The following is a 17,198-nucleotide window of genomic DNA, read 5'->3' as shown; positions in this document are numbered from 1 at the left end:
TGACAGTGCCAGAAGTGTTGAAATATCACCTCTCTTTCAGGTGAAATGCAGTTCTTTAATAATAATAATAATAATCTGGATTAAGTGGAGTCCAGATGCTGTTAATTAGCTAGGGCTCTGTTGTGCCTTACCAAAGTACAGCAAGAACCATCTACTGCCTTAGTGTGCTTTTGCTTTTTAAGGATCAGACTGATGGCAAGCAGAAGCAGTATCAGAGAGGGATCCAGATGAAAAGAAGGGGTCATTTGGAATAGATGATTATGTGCATATATGCTGCTCAGATACAACAGCAAGGAGAACTCAGAAAAAGGTAGTTTCTGATCCAAAAAGCTCGTAGGCCAAAACATAAGCAAAACCAACGGATCCAAAAATAAAAATCCTGCCCCCAAGTGCATTTACAAGCAAATGTCTTTTTAATTCTAATTAGAACAAAAGAATCTGAGAAGTGTCTATCTAGGCCAGGATCCTGCCTCTGGGAGTATTCAGTAATAGATACTTTTGAAGCAAGGCCTGTAGCCTCCCATCCTTTCCCAAACAGTCCCACGTCTCTTTTGACATTCAGCAAATTACTTCCTCACCTGATTGCAACCGGACCAATCCTTCATAAATTTGTCAGACTTTTATAAAAATCATTCATAAGTTTTACTATACTTTCCTTTCAAAAGGAATGTTGAATCAGCAGGACTGATTCTGAATGGTGAAAAACAGTTTGCTTCCACCTATTTCAGTGGAGTATCAGTAGTTTACACCAGCCAAAAATCTTGCTCTCAGTTCTTATGAGTTCCTAATTGCAAGTTGTTGCAAGAGAAAAAACAGATGCAATCATGGAAACCTATAATGGCTCTGTGAAGGTTCCCTGCCTATGAAGTCACATCTTTGCAAATGTTGACTGCTGTCTCATGTCAATAAAAAAAAGGACAGAAAATAAAATAATCATGTCAGCAGTTTGGTTTCTTTCAGTGTATCTTTAGGCCACATAAAGGAGTTCAGAACACTTCACTGTCTATCCGTCTATCATTTCCTGAAACTATTTCCTCTATTTCCTGCTCCTTTGTACAATTTTCACCTCTGTAATGACATTCTGGGTGATCCACCACCGCACTTCTAAACCTCACCTTGCTTCTTTCTGACCAAGCCTTGTTAATCATACCCAATCTAATAATAGCAGTGTTAATAACACCTTCTGATACAATATCCTCCTCCACAGGCCTTCTAGGTTCTTCGGATGGCTAATGTCTTGTTAAAACTTTTTTTACTTATTAATTTTGTCTGTGACAGAGCTTGATTAGCTTCTAAATTACCCTGTTCCTATTTTTAGTGCACTATGCCCCTACCCTTCACACACAGTTTAATCCCAAAGTATTAATTCGTCTCCATATAATGCTGACTTGTCTTTCTCCAGGTATCCTAAATCTTCCTGTTTTCGTTTGAGGTCCATCTACCTTTGTTTTAACTCTTATTACCTTTCTCATTACTTTTACTGCTCTCTGTTCTCCATTGACGGGCACAATTGCTTTGCAACAGCCACGGGTAGTGCTGGAGAGGTGAAGGGTCAGGTTCACTCTTTGAAAGAACTCACCTCATGTCCCGCTTAAATTAGCAATTGCAATAATGCACTGAGTTGAGAGAGGGAGGGATGGGGGATTTTTATGTCTCTAATCACTTTAGGGTAAGTTGTGAACTCAGCTATCTAGAGAAGTGAGAGTCGAAAGAGGAACCACTCTGCTACCACTTCACTTCACATTGGTACTTGTTAGTCCTCTTTTCATGCGAGCAGTAGGTGGGACAGAGTGTGGAGTGAAAGGGACTTAGTGACAGACACTTAGCCACATAGTCCCATGGCGGGGAATAAGTTATAAGAAGCAAACTGCTGGTTAACCTTACTTCCGTCCTGCTGTAACCGCAACCTAGCTGTGGAGACGAGGCAGCCTGGCACTTTCTTAAGTTGCAGAGCATCATACTATGTGATTCTTTACTTCCCATGTGATGTTTTCCCTCCTCTAATCTGTGTCAGATCAAATCACCTGGGTTTTTTTGAGCATTTCTTGGAATATCATTTCTATGGTTTTTATGGTCTAAATTAATGGTGTGACTTTTTAACGGAATCAGTTGAGATGGAATGAAGAGATAATAGAAGGGAGAAAATAAAGAGAAGAAGAAAGGAAAAGATATAGGTTAGGAAACTAGTTTTGATCTGCTTTCTGCCCGTTAAATTCCACAAATGCCAATGAAACCCCATGAAGTCAGTGGATGGGACTGACAGCAGTATTTGAGCCAACATCTGTAATGGGACTAGAAACTTATTTATCAGATTTATGATCGAATTTGTCCAGTTTCTGGCAGAGCACCAGTGGAACTCTGGCCATATGGCCTACCCTGCCAACTTCCTTCCTCTTCCAGGAACCTGTAAAGAAAGATATATAGGACACCCAAGTTATCTTTCTCTCTGGAGTTCATTCCTTCCAGAAATTAATCAGACTTCAAGCTGAGCTACTTTTGAATTTAGTGTAGCATGAATCTTGTCATTTTCAAATCCTGCTAGTACAACTGTGGGATGCTTTGCAGTCTCTGCAGGTCCTGCCAAGTCACCACAAACCTATCACCATTTGCTTCCTCCAGTCTAACGCACTTGAGAAGATATGCTTAGTCATTTTAAACAGTTGTTCCTTGTTTGCTGCTGAATGAATGAGGTTTTCCTGTTTCAAACGTTCTTTACTGGGAAAGTGAAGATATATCAGAGTTGTAACACGAAATACACGGGATTTTGATTTAAAATGTTAATGTGGACAACTAATAAAACATTATATCATTTTTAAGTTCCAAAGAAGGAAATGATTGAATTTTGATTTACTTCACCATCTCTAACTGGAAAAGATGGGGAGGAGAACAGGCCGAAGAAAGGAAATGAGGGCTCAAAATACAGAAGGCAGGATGTTCCATCTCAGCAGCCTACCTAACTGTCCTGCAAGGCTCCCATCATGATTACTTTACCAGCATACATCCCAAGTCAACCCACATTGCTGACAGCAGTAGTAACATATGCCCAGATCTCACTGTAACACACACCATGCCGCGGCATGAGGCATCTGACTGGTCATGTGTGTATTCCTCACACTTTTTTCCTCTCTACATGTCAACTGTGCTTCGTACCGAGCAGACTTCATTTCACTATCAAAGAGGGTGGCTTATGTACAGCAGCTTCCCAGATGTTTCTAAAGAGCAACAGTCCTTAGGCAGATGTGCTGTATTCCCTGCAGTGCACCCAGCCAGCAGATGATATGATATTGTCATGCACACTCCATACCTTCTGCAAGACCCAGATAAAAATGAGGATTATTGTTCTCTCATCAGGGGGCGGCCTCTTCATCAGGACAGAAGAGGAAAGCAGCTTCTTGTTCCCACTTAACCACTGCACACCAGGATAGAGATGTTAAGCACCTCACCACTAGCGATCTAGTGCCCTGGAAAAGGACTGAGACCCCCTTCAAGTGCTGAGACAAAGCAATCAAGATAACCTTGAGTAGAGATCTCTTCCTTCCATGTCACTCATACAATCCTCTGGCATGGGTTGCCTGATTGACTGCCCTTCATTACTATGAAGCCATGTGAAATAAAGCAACTTTTCAAATTTGGGGGAGAATATGCTAAAATGCTTTCATCTTCTACCTCTACACTGCTCCTAATGCACTGGCCATTTGCATTAATGCTATTGTAATTGCTTTATTGAATATGCTGGCAGAATTTGCTCATTCCAGGTATATCGAAGACATGGGGTTGATGACTTGACCTTGCGGCTCCTTGCTGGAATGTGACTCCAGCATGCAGAAGGGAGGCAATGAGTCCCGCTCTCCTAAGAGGTGCATAATCAGTATCCAAAATGAGTCTCCTGTAGACATTTTGCTTAACAACAAATTTAATGGAAAGGCTCCTTGTAACACAAAAGGAGATGAGCCACACATTCTACAGCTTTGATAATCAAATCATTATTTCTGTAGCCTTAAGGGATATCTGCTTACAGCAGAATTCAACATATAGTTTAATTTACTTATCTGATCTTTCTCTGCGCATGAATAGCTTCTATTTCCTGCTCTATTTCAAATTTTCTTACATAATTCAAATGGCATCACAACGTGTGTATGTGTGGTTTTGTACTGATGATGTTGACAACTGACAATAAGAAGGTTTTATTTCTCTGTTCTTGTCCCTTCCCCCCATCCCCAGCTATTTAAGCTGGAGCTCAAAAGGATTTATTTTTGTTGATCTTAATTCTGTGCCAGTGTGATTATTATTAGTGTTTTAAATTTTAACCTCTGATCCCTTTCATCTTTTTTTATTGTTGTGCTTTTACTAATCCCTAGTTCTTATAAAGTGCTTCTCATTTGTGTGTCTTGAAATGCTTTACAAAGGAGGCTGGAAGCACTATTCTTACTTGACATGGTGGGGAACTAAAGCACAGAGCAGTGAGGGATCATATACAAAAAAATACAGGCAGGCCAGTGTTGAAAGAAATTTCAAGTTTTCCTGAGCATCTTCCTTATCCAGTATGTTTTACTGCTTTCCTTAGAGGATTTGAACAAAACAATCATAATTATTACAACAGTAATAAAAAATGTCTTCCCTTCTTTTCACATTTTCTGGTACCATCTTTTTGCCTTTTATGACTCCTTTTCATCTTTTCCAGGCTTTTCAATGTAAAGATGGTTTAAAAACTTTTGAGAAAGTGCGATTGCTAAACAAAAATCCTGGTGCAGTTAGCACTTCTCACTGTTAGCGGTTTTGAAAGTGCATGTATGCTTAGCACGCATGGACAGGTCTGCTAGTTAAAGTCTGATGTTTCAGAAAATCAGATTCTTTGCTTCTCCTGAGTTAGGAATGTAAAGAAATTGCATGAAAAGAATCTCAGACATAAATGTGGCTAAGTGTGATAGCATGGGCGACAACAATTTGATGGTGTAGAACTTATAATGAGACACATATATATGGTCTTATCACCCCAAACAGCTCTACCCTGCTGATTCAGGTAAAAAAAAATCCAACCAAAAAAAAAAAATTTGACCATCTCAGCACTCTCTTGCTCATTACACCAACCTGTCAGAAATGACAACTTGGCCGAGCCCAGTTATTCCATGCTGACAAGGTGCTGTATATGCTTTTCTGCAATAATGTCAGCTTTTAAAGGTGCAATGTACTTAGGGAAGCTCATTTCTATGATTTGGCCAAAAAGAGCCACTTGCCCTGTCAGTGAGGTGAGCAATACCTTAGTTTCCTTTAAATTAGGAATCATTTTCATGAAGATTGTTCTTGGAAAACTAGCTCCAAAGAGAGGAACTTTTTTTTTTAGAGGTTGCTTACTGAGCAATTGTATGATGATTTCATTGTAGTGTCTAAAACAGCAATAATGTTATCCTTAATATCGGACATATTTCAAAAATATCCTAAATGCAACCAAATAAAATTGCACTCAGGGACATATGCCTGCAATCTACTATAAATAAAGAGATATAATATAAACATGACAGTTTAAAGGGCAAAGGTGCAATAAATGTACATTAAAATACTAGCAAGACCGAAAGGAGAAGAATCCCCAGTCCCGCTTGTGGAATTGCAACTACAGAATTTTAGGGAAATTGAATTGCATTAAGCGTAGCACCTGTTGAAACGTAGGAGAAGAATACATCACAGAGTCACAGAATCACAGAATGGTTGAGGTTGGAAGGGACCTCTGGAGATCATCTAGTCCAACCCCCCTGCTCAAGCAGGGTCACCTAGAGCACGTTGCACAGGATCGCATCCAGGCAGGTTTTGAATATCTCCAGAGAAGGAGACTCCACAACCTCTCTGGGCAACCTGTTCCAGTGCTCTGTCACCCTCACAGTGAAGAAGATTTTCCTCATGTTCAGATGGAATTGTCTGTGTTTCAGTTTGTGCCCGCTACCTCACGTCCTGTCGCTGGGCACCACTGAAAAGAGTCTGGCCCCATCCTCTTGACACCCTCCCTCCAGATATTTATACACATTGATAAGATCCCCCCTCAGGCTTCCCTTCTCCAGGCTGAACAGGCTCAGCTCTCTCAGCCTTTCCTCATATGAGAGATCCTCCAGTCCCTTCATCATCTTTGTGGCCCTTCGCTGGACTCACTCCAGTAGCTTCACATCTCTCTTGTACCGGGGAGCCCAGAACTGGACATGGTACTCCAGGTGTGGCCTCACCAGGGCTGAGCAGAGGGGAAGGATCACCTCCCTCGACCTGCTGGCAACACTCTTCCTGATGCACCCCAGGATACCATTGGCCTTCTTGGCCACAGGGGCACATTGCTGGCTCGTGGTCAACTTGTGGTTCACCAAGACTCCACATCTGGAGCACTGTGTCCAGTTCTGGCCTCCCCAGTATAAGAGGGATGCAGCACTACTGGAGCGAGTCCAGTGAAGGGCTACTAAGAGGTTACAGGAGGTTCCATCTGAGCATATGGAAAAACTTCTTCACTGTGAGGGTGACAGAGCACTGGAACAGGTTGCCCAGAGAGGTGGTGGAGTCTCAAAAGATGCCTGGACAGGGTCCTGGGCGGCCTGTTGTAGGTGGCCCTGCTTGAGCAGGGCAGTTGGACTAGATGACCTCCAGAGGTCTCTTCCAACCTCAATCATTCTGTGGTTCTACGATTTCAAAAATAAATAAAGCCTGTGAGCCAGAATCTGTTAGAAGAACACAGTTCCAGAGATTTATCTTTTAATATCTCAGAAAACTTGGTGACTTTCTGACCCTAGGTTTTACCTAGAGTAGCTCTGTGGCAATTTCTGCTTGGTGTTGAGAATGAGTTACTGGGTTGGGCATCTGAGGGAGTTTCAGTCACAACACGCCAGAAGCTCCTCAGGAAAGACCACCAGTATTCTAGAGATGCCTGACGTTAGTGTTGTATCCTGACACTTAACTCAGTCCTGCATTGCTGTAAGTACATAAATGTGGGATATCTAAAGGGCGGAGTGGGGAGAGCTTGAGGGATGAGGCACCGTCGCAGGCGGGGAGGCGAGGGCAGCCGTGGGGATGAGGCGCCTGCCGCAGCCCTGGGCCAGGCAGGGGCCGCCCGGCGCCCTGAAGGAGGAGGCAGCGCCGACCCCCCCCTCCCCTCCCCTCCCCTCCCGGCGCCCGGCGGCCGCCCCGGCCCGGCTCGGCCCGCGCCACCCTCCCCCCGAGCCGCCCTCGCGGCACTGCGCGGCCGCGCCCGGCCTCCGCGCCGCAGCGCCCCGCCGCCTCCCCTTGCTGCCTTGTGACGTCCCCGCGCGCGCGCCGCGGCCGTTGCGCAGCGCCCCCTGGAGGCGGTTTCCCTCAGTGCTGGCGCCGCCGCTGCGCGAGTGGCAGCGCGTCCCTTGCTGGGAGCATCGGTGCGCGCTCGCCCTCGGCCTGGGGGCTCCGAGCCCGCGACCCCCGCGCCCGCAGCCCGCCGGGGCTCAGCCCCGCAGCAGCTGTCCCGGGCCGCGGCCACCGGTTGGGGCTCTGCTCCTTTCCCCCGTCCGCGGGGCCCGGCTCTGTGCGGCCCCTCCTGCCAGCGCTGCCGCGAGGCGTTGCCGCGTCCTCGTCGCCGCAGCAGCATGAGGAGGTTCTTCGGGCTCTTCTGCAAGGGGCAGGGGCAGCCGCCGCACAGCGGCGCTTCCCTGCCCTGCGTCGCTGCAGCCTACGAGATCCGGGAGAAGGACCTGGGCAGACTGCACCGTGCGGCCACCGGCGGCGACCTGGCCCAGGTGCAACGGCGGCGATGGCTGCTGAGACTCGGCATCAACAGGCAGGACAAGGAGAAGCGGACACCTCTGCATCTTGCTTGTGCTAACGGGCATTCGGAGGTTGTCAAGTATTTAGTCGAGAACAAATGCAAGCTAAATGCTTGCGACAGTTTCAAGAGATCGCCGCTGATGAAGGCAGTGCAGTGCCAGCAAGAGGAGTGTGTCGCCATTCTGCTAGCACATGGTGCTGACCATAGTCTTGCAGACGCTGACGGCAACACTGCCCTTCACCTGGCTGCCAGAGCTCCTAACATCTCTCTAGCAGGGCAGTTACTTGAGCACAACGCCCATATCGAGGCACAGAATAAGATGGGACATACTCCCCTTTCTCTTGCTGTAACTGAGCATCACAAAGAAATGGTGGAGTTCCTGCTTCAAAAGGGAGCTGATGTGCATGCTCGAGATCCAGCTGAAAGGACCCCTCTTATGCTTGCTGCATCTGCTGGGGACATGAGCGTAGTAGAAGTCCTCCTTCGATATGGGGCTGATGTTTCCCAGAAAGACATTTTTGAATGGACAGCTGAAGACTACGCTAGAAAGTTTGGACGTGATCAGGTTAGTGAACAACTGGCAGACTACACAGATGGGGAAAAAGCAGGAGAAGCTTCTGCAGGCTGTGCAAAAGGTGTGCCAGCGCTTAGCACTCCTCCTGGGGCAAGACCTGCTGGCTTTGCGTTGGATGCACCTGCTCTGGACAGAGAAGTGAGAGATGGCTTCTCTCAGGAAGGCTTTGTAGGAATGTGCGAGGAAGAGCAGAGCGATGAGAGCTGTCCTGCTTCTGAGAAAGAAAAGCTCAGTTTAGCTGCCAAGGAAGAATCACCTGAAAGGGAGGGAGAGGAGGTTATGGATGGTCCTCAAGTCCCGCATACTGCAGAAGACCTTGCAGGCATGAGAGATGTTACATTGGCAGCAGCAGTGGACCGGGAGGAAGATCCATGGGATTCCCAGAGCCTGCATTCCTTGCCCGCATGCCCGAGTCCAGAGGCAGCAGCAGTGGACCGGGAGGAAGATCCATGGGATTCCCAGAGCCTGCATTCCTTGCCCGCATGCCCGAGTCCAGAGGCAGCAGCGAAACTTCAGGAGTCTGCAGACGAGAGAGAAAAGCTTGAAGGACACAAGGCTGCCACAACACAAACAGATTTTCAGTATGGCGGACAGGCTGTGGTTGGACAGCTGCAGGAGGAGGCTGCTAATGCTCTTGAAAAGCAGTTGATTCTAGAAGGTTCACTTGAAGTCACAAAGCTTTACTGCAGTGAACTGAAAGAAGACAAATTGCGGTTACAAGAGGAACTGGACAGGGTTAAAGCCAAGTTGCAGGAGTCGGAAGAACAGCGTATACAAGCTGAGCATTGTGTTCAGGAGTTGAAGGCAGCCCTGGAAAATAAGCAAAGGGAAACAGTAGCATCTTCCCAGAAACTACAAGACCTTCTGGAAGCCTCTTTCAGAACCGTTAATCTAAAACAACTGGAAGAACGAGTGCGACGACTTGAACTTGAAAATGCCAGACTGGAAGGCACAGCTCAACAACAGACAGTTGGAACCCAAGTTCTGCAGAAAGACCTGCAAGCCTCTGCCTCAGTTCATATTCGCCTGGAGGACTTGATCACTGGCTTACCGACAAAACACGTGCCTTCAGAGGAAGACCAAAATCAGCAGTGTAGGAGCAAAGGAAAGCCGTTGAAGACAATGGCAGAATGGACGCGACCAACAGAAGCCCGTCTGGAGCAAGAAATGGTAAGAAACATTCAACTGCAGGAAGAACGCAACAGGTCCCAGAGGCTTCTGGAAGAAGCTATGAAGAAACTGAGGATGTACGAGAGGCAAGAGAGTGAATCCCAGTTGAATTTCCAGGACGAAATGGAGGATGCATGTTCTGGAATGGGCAGTGAGGTTGGCACGTTAAGAGCAGAGGTCCGTGAACTTTCCCGCTGGCTGGAGGCAGAGCGGAGAAACGCAAGGCAGCTAGAAAGAACAAATAAAAGTTTGCAAGAAGACTTGACTTTGATGCATGGGAGCTTGGAAAAGCTGCGGAAGAGAAAGAGGCTGCTGAAAGAAGAGATGGGTTTCCTCAGATGTCAGGTAAATGCCAAGATGAGGGATCACAGCCAGAGAGAACAGTATAAAAGGGAGAGTGAACAAAGGGCTGGACAAAAGCTACAGCAGAAGCTACAGGAAGTCAATCTACTTGTGCAGACACAGGCAGCCACCCACAACAGAAGAGAACAAATAAGAGCCGCTGCTCAAGCTTCCTTGGCAAAACGACTGCGGCAGAGAATTAGAGATTTAGAATTGGAAGTGACTCGCAGAAAACAGATGCAGTGAGCCAGAGCGAATGAGGGACTTGTGGAAGCCAGTGCCGCACACCTTCGTGAGCGCTGCAGAAGCCACTGTCTGGTGACAAACCCAGTGGGCAATGCTTCCTCCGTGAGAGACAGACTGGAAGCTCATATGACTGAGGTGTGGTGGGAGTGGTCAAAAATATCGCTGAAGAGCTTGAGCAAGTCGCTGCTGAACTGAGAATTGGATCTGTTGGAGCTTCTCCCTGGGCATGTCCTGAAGGATCTTCAGAAAACGTAGACCAGGACCCAGTTGCTAGGGCAATACAAGAGTACCACAGTGTTCTGACCAAAAATGTTATGATTTGATTTGAATAAAAGGACTAGGGAGTGTCTGTGCGAAATTATTTTGTTTGCATAGTTTGCCAATGGTTTCCCATCCCACAGTGCAGATGCGAGAAATCCTTATCACTAGAAAGAGTGATCTGAAGCTGCTGCAACAGAATAGCCAAGGTCTTTGTGACTGCTAGTGGCCGATGCTGTGGCAACTGTAACCCTGGTGAAGGGCAGTACTGTGGGACCTCTGCATCAGTAACACAAGCAGCTTGACTTATCTTGGGGAGTTACGCACCATTATGGAAGAGCTGTATTTGTCATTTTGTGTCTATAAAAGTTGTTACTGATCAGAAGATGCTAGAACAGAAGAAGTCTCCGTTCCAGAAAGCTAAGAGTGGTTATACTGAGATGAATGAAGACTAAAAAAAAATGTGCCTTCTACCTAATAACTGAGGGACTTGCATTACCAGGCAGTGAGGAAAAGCAGCCATTGCCACCATTGTCGTAGGAGTACAACAGTGGTGTAGAGATAATCATATGCTGTATTTAACTGAAAATATTCTGGGCGTTTGGTTTTTTTTTTCATTTAAAAATTTAGTTCAAAATTTAGTCCTTGGATGAAGGGGCAGAGTGCACGTCAGCAAGTTTGCTGATGATACCAAACTGGGAGGAGTGGCTGATACACCTGAGGGCTGTGCTGCCATTGAAAGGGACCTGGAAAGGCTGCAGAGATGGGCAGAGGGGAACCTCCTGAAGTTCAGTAAAGGGAAGTGCAGAGTCCTGCACCTAGAGAGTACAGGCTGGGGGCCGACCTGCTGGAAAGCAGCCTTGCAGAGAAGGGCCTGGGAGTCTTGGTGAACCACAAGTTGACCACGAGCCAGCAATGTGCCCTTGTGGCCAAGAAGGCCAATGGTATCCTGGGGTGCATCAGGAAGAGTGTTGCCAGCAGGTCGAGGGAGGTGATCCTTCCCCTCTGCTCAGCCCTGGTGAGGCCACACCTGGAGTACCATGTCCAGTTCTGGGCTCCCCAGTACAAGAAGGATGCAGCACTACTGGAGCGAGTCCAGCATAAGGCTACAAAGATGATTAGGGGACTGGAACATCTCTCTTATGAGGAAAGGCTGAGAGAGCTGGGCCTGAGAAGGCTGATGGGGATCTTATCAATGTGTATAAGTATCTGAAGGGAGGGTGTGAAGAGGATGGGGCCAGACTTTTTTCAGTAGTGTCCAGTGACAAGGCAAGAGGCAGTGGGCACAAACTGAAACACAGGAGGTTCCATCTGAGCATATGGAAAAACTTCTTCACTGTGAGGGTGACAGAGCACTGGAACAGGTTGCCCAGAGAGGTGGTGGAGTCTCAAAAGATGCCTGGACAGGGTCCTGGGCGGCCTGTTGTAGGTGGCCCTGCTTGAGCAGGGCAGTTGGACTAGATGACCTCCAGAGGTCTCTTCCAACCTCAATCATTCTGTGGTTCTACGATTTCAAAAATAAATAAAGCCTGTGAGCCAGAATCTGTTAGAAGAACACAGTTCCAGAGATTTATCTTTTAATATCTCAGAAAACTTGGTGACTTTCTGACCCTAGGTTTTACCTAGAGTAGCTCTGTGGCAATTTCTGCTTGGTGTTGAGAATGAGTTACTGGGTTGGGCATCTGAGGGAGTTTCAGTCACAACACGCCAGAAGCTCCTCAGGAAAGACCACCAGTATTCTAGAGATGCCTGACGTTAGTGTTGTATCCTGACACTTAACTCAGTCCTGCATTGCTGTAAGTACATAAATGTGGGATATCTAAAGGGCGGAGTGGGGAGAGCTTGAGGGATGAGGCACCGTCGCAGGCGGGGAGGCGAGGGCAGCCGTGGGGATGCGGCGCCTGCCGCAGCCCTGGGCCAGGCAGGGGCCGCCCGGCGCCCTGAAGGAGGAGGCAGCGCCGACCCTCCCCTCCCCTCCCCTCCCCTCCCCTCCCGGCGCCCAGCGGCCGCCCCGGCCCGGCTCGGCCCGCGCCACCCTCCCCCCGAGCCGCCCTCGCGGCACTGCGCGGCCGCGCCCGGCCTCCGCGCCGCAGCGCCCCGCCGCCTCCCCTTGCTGCCTTGTGACGTCCCCGCGCGCGCGCCGCGGCCGTTGCGCAGCGCCCCCTGGAGGCGGTTTCCCTCAGTGCTGGCGCCGCCGCTGCGCGAGTGACAGCGCGTCCCTTGCTGGGAGCGTCGGTGCGCGCTCGCCCTCGGCCTGGGGGCTCCGAGCCCGCGACCCCCGCGCCCGCAGCCCGCTGGGGCTCAGCCCCGCAGCAGCTGTCCCGGGCCGCGGCCACCGGTTGGGGCTCTGCTCCTTTCCCCCGTCCGCGGGGCCCGGCTCTGTGCGGCCCCTCTTGCCAGCGCTGCCGCGAGGCGTTGCCGCATCCTCGTCGCCGCAGCAGCATGAAGAGGTTCTTCGGGCTCTTCTGCAAGGGGCAGGGGCAGCCGCCGCACAGCGGCGCTTCCCTGCCCTGCGTCGCTGCAGCCTACGAGATCCGGGAGAAGGACCTGGGCAGACTGCACCGTGCGGCCACCAGCGGCGACCTGGCCCAGGTGCAACGGCGGCGATGGCTGCTGAGACTCGGCATCAACAGGCAGGACAAGGAGAAGCGGACACCTCTGCATCTTGCTTGTGCTAACGGGCATTCGGAGGTTGTCAAGTATTTAGTCGAGAACAAATGCAAGCTAAATGCTTGCGACAGTTTCAAGAGATCGCCGCTGATGAAGGCAGTGCAGTGCCAGCAAGAGGAGTGTGTCGCCATTCTGCTAGCACATGGTGCTGACCATAGTCTTGCAGACGGTAACGGCAACACTGCCCTTCACCTGGCTGCCAGAGCTCCTAACATCTCTCTAGCAGGGCAGTTACTTGAGCACAACGCCCATATCGAGGCACAGAATAAGATGGGACATACTCCCCTTTCTCTTGCTGTAACTGAGCATCACAAAGAAATGGTGGAGTTCCTGCTTCAAAAGGGAGCTGATGTGCATGCTCGAGATCCAGCTGAAAGGACCCCTCTTATGCTTGCTGCATCTGCTGGGGACATGAGCGTAGTAGAAGTCCTCCTTCGATATGGGGCTGATGTTTCCCAGAAAGACATTTTTGAATGGACAGCTGAAGACTACGCTAGAAAGTTTGGACGTGATCAGGTTAGTGAACAACTGGCAGACTACACAGATGGGGAAAAAGCAGGAGAAGCTTCTGCAGGCTGTGCAAAAGGTGTGCCAGCGCTTAGCACTCCTCCTGGGGCAAGACCTGCTGGCTTTGCGTTGGATGCACCTGCTCTGGACAGAGAAGTGAGAGATGGCTTCTCTCAGGAAGGCTTTGTAGGAATGTGCGAGGAAGAGCAGAGCGATGAGAGCTGTCCTGCTTCTGAGAAAGAAAAGCTCAGTTTAGCTGCCAAGGAAGAATCACCTGAAAGGGAGGGAGAGGAGGTTATGGATGGTCCTCAAGTCCCGCATACTGCAGAAGACCTTGCAGGCATGAGAGATGTTACATTGGCAGCAGCAGTGGACCGGGAGGAAGATCCATGGGATTCCCAGAGCCTGCATTCCTTGCCCGCATGCCCGAGTCCAGAGGCAGCAGCAGTGGACCGGGAGGAAGATCCATGGGATTCCCAGAGCCTGCATTCCTTGCCCGCATGCCCGAGTCCAGAGGCAGCAGCGAAACTTCAGGAGTCTGCAGACGAGAGAGAAAAGCTTGAAGGACACAAGGCTGCCACAACACAAACAGATTTTCAGTATGGCGGACAGGCTGTGGTTGGACAGCTGCAGGAGGAGGCTGCTAATGCTCTTGAAAAGCAGTTGATTCTAGAAGGTTCACTTGAAGTCACAAAGCTTTACTGCAGTGAACTGAAAGAAGACAAATTGCGGTTACAAGAGGAACTGGACAGGGTTAAAGCCAAGTTGCAGGAGTCGGAAGAACAGCGTATACAAGCTGAGCATTGTGTTCAGGAGTTGAAGGCAGCCCTGGAAAATAAGCAAAGGGAAACAGTAGCATCTTCCCAGAAACTACAAGACCTTCTGGAAGCCTCTTTCAGAACCGTTAATCTAAAACAACTGGAAGAACGAGTGCGACGACTTGAACTTGAAAATGCCAGACTGGAAGGCACAGCTCAACAACAGACAGTTGGAACCCAAGTTCTTCAGAAAGACCTGCAAGCCTCTGCCTCAGTTCATATTTGCCTGGAGGACTTGATCACTGGCTTACCGACAAAACACGTGCCTTCAGAGGAAGACCAAAATCAGCAGTGTAGGAGCAAAGGAAAGCCGTTGAAGACAATGGCAGAATGGACACGACCAACAGAAGCCCGTCTGGAGCAAGAAATGGTAAGAAACATTCAACTGCAGGAAGAACGCAACAGGTCCCAGAGGCTTCTGGAAGAAGCTATGAAGAAACTGAGGATGTACGAGAGGCAAGAGAGTGAATCCCAGTTGAATTTCCAGGACGAAATGGAGGATGCATGTTCTGGAATGGGCAGTGAGGTTGGCACGTTAAGAGCAGAGGTCCGTGAACTTTCCCGCTGGCTGGAGGCAGAGCGGAGAAACGCAAGGCAGCTAGAAAGAACAAATAAAAGTTTGCAAGAAGACTTGACTTTGATGCATGGGAGCTTGGAAAAGCTGCGGAAGAGAAAGAGGCTGCTGAAAGAAGAGATGGGTTTCCTCAGATGTCAGGTAAATGCCAAGATGAGGGATCACAGCCAGAGAGAACAGTATAAAAGGGAGAGTGAACAAAGGGCTGGACAAAAGCTACAGCAGAAGCTACAGGAAGTCAATCTACTTGTGCAGACACAGGCAGCCACCCACAACAGAAGAGAACAAATAAGAGCCGCTGCTCAAGCTTCCTTGGCAAAACGACTGCGGCAGAGAATTAGAGATTTAGAATTGGAAGTGACTCGCAGAAAACAGATGCAGTGAGCCAGAGCGAATGAGGGACTTGTGGAAGCCAGTGCCGCACACCTTCGTGAGCGCTGCAGAAGCCACTGTCTGGTGACAAACCCAGTGGGCAATGCTTCCTCCGTGAGAGACAGACTGGAAGCTCATATGACTGAGGTGTGGTGGGAGTGGTCAAAAATATCGCTGAAGAGCTTGAGCAAGTCGCTGCTGAACTGAGAATTGGATCTGTTGGAGCTTCTCCCTGGGCATGTCCTGAAGGATCTTCAGAAAACGTAGACCAGGACCCAGTTGCTAGGGCAATACAAGAGTACCACAGTGTTCTGACCAAAAATGTTATGATTTGATTTGAATAAAAGGACTAGGGAGTGTCTGTGCGAAATTATTTTGTTTGCATAGTTTGCCAATGGTTTCCCATCCCACAGTGCAGATGCGAGAAATCCTTATCACTAGAAAGAGTGATCTGAAGCTGCTGCAACAGAATAGCCAAGGTCTTTGTGACTGCTAGTGGCCGATGCTGTGGCAACTGTAACCCTGGTGAAGGGCAGTACTGTGGGACCTCTGCATCAGTAACACAAGCAGCTTGACTTATCTTGGGGAGTTACGCACCATTATGGAAGAGCTGTATTTGTCATTTTGTGTCTATAAAAGTTGTTACTGATCAGAAGATGCTAGAACAGAAGAAGTCTCCGTTCCAGAAAGCTAAGAGTGGTTATACTGAGATGAATGAAGACTAAAAAAAAATGTGCCTTCTACCTAATAACTGAGGGACTTGCATTACCAGGCAGTGAGGAAAAGCAGCCATTGCCACCATTGTCGTAGGAGTACAACAGTGGTGTAGAGATAATCATATGCTGTATTTAACTGAAAATATTCTGGGCGTTTGGTTTTTTTTTTCATTTAAAAATTTAGTTCAAAATTTAGTCCTTGGATGAAGGGGCAGAGTGCACGTCAGCAAGTTTGCTGATGATACCAAACTGGGAGGAGTGGCTGATACACCTGAGGGCTGTGCTGCCATTGAAAGGGACCTGGAAAGGCTGCAGAGATGGGCAGAGGGGAACCTCCTGAAGTTCAGTAAAGGGAAGTGCAGAGTCCTGCACCTAGAGAGTACAGGCTGGGGGCCGACCTGCTGGAAAGCAGCCTTGCAGAGAAGGGCCTGGGAGTCTTGGTGAACCACAAGTTGACCACGAGCCAGCAATGTGCCCTTGTGGCCAAGAAGGCCAATGGTATCCTGGGGTGCATCAGGAAGAGTGTTGCCAGCAGGTCGAGGGAGGTGATCCTTCCCCTCTGCTCAGCCCTGGTGAGGCCACACCTGGAGTACCATGTCCAGTTCTGGGCTCCCCAGTACAAGAGAGATGTGAAGCTACTGGAGTGAGTCCAGTGAAGGGCCACAAAGATGATGAAGGGACTGGAGGATCTCTCATATGAGGAAAGGCTGAGAGAGCTGAGCCTGTTCAGCCTGGAGAAGGGAAGCCTGAGGGGGGATCTTATCAATGTGTACAAGTATCTGAAGGGAGGGTGTTGAGAGGATGGGGCCCGACTCTTTTCAGTGGTGCCCAGCGACAGGACGCGAGGCAGCGGGCACAAACTGAAACACAGGAAGTTCCTGTGTATTGCTTTGCTCTTAACACCTAGAAAGTTACATCCAAGAGTAAGTCTCACTGTGATAATTTAGCTTTCCTTCAGTAGTATTCCAGCTATCCAAATATAAATAAGAATAATAACCAAATAACTGTGAACTAGTCATACCCATTCTTCTTACAGTCTAGGCTGGAAAATAAAATGGAGATAGACTGCTAAAGTTATTTTTAGTTTGAGAGATTTGGTCAGTGTTAGACAGAGTGACGATAGGTCATAGGAGCAGCTCAGTAACGAGACATGTTTAAATGCCTAAAACTTTAGGTGTAGAGTTGTACC

At 48.6% G+C, this 17,198-nt stretch overlaps 2 pseudogenes; both read left to right on the top strand.

Annotated features, from left to right (window-relative positions):
• Positions 1-7,583: 7,583 nt before the first annotated feature.
• On the top strand, positions 7,584-10,417 carry LOC136995438 (ankyrin repeat domain-containing protein 20B-like; annotated as a pseudogene).
• Positions 10,418-12,794: 2,377 nt separating this feature from the next.
• LOC136995437 (ankyrin repeat domain-containing protein 20B-like) lies at positions 12,795-15,628 on the top strand (annotated as a pseudogene).
• Positions 15,629-17,198: the final 1,570 nt, after the last annotated feature.

The sequence above is a fragment of the Apteryx mantelli genome, chromosome Z (assembly GCF_036417845.1).
Source record: "Apteryx mantelli isolate bAptMan1 chromosome Z, bAptMan1.hap1, whole genome shotgun sequence".
In the NCBI taxonomy this organism is placed as follows: domain Eukaryota; kingdom Metazoa; phylum Chordata; class Aves; order Apterygiformes; family Apterygidae; genus Apteryx; species Apteryx mantelli.
Note: the sequence above shows the minus strand (reverse complement) of the source record. Positions and strands in the feature narration are given on the sequence as shown.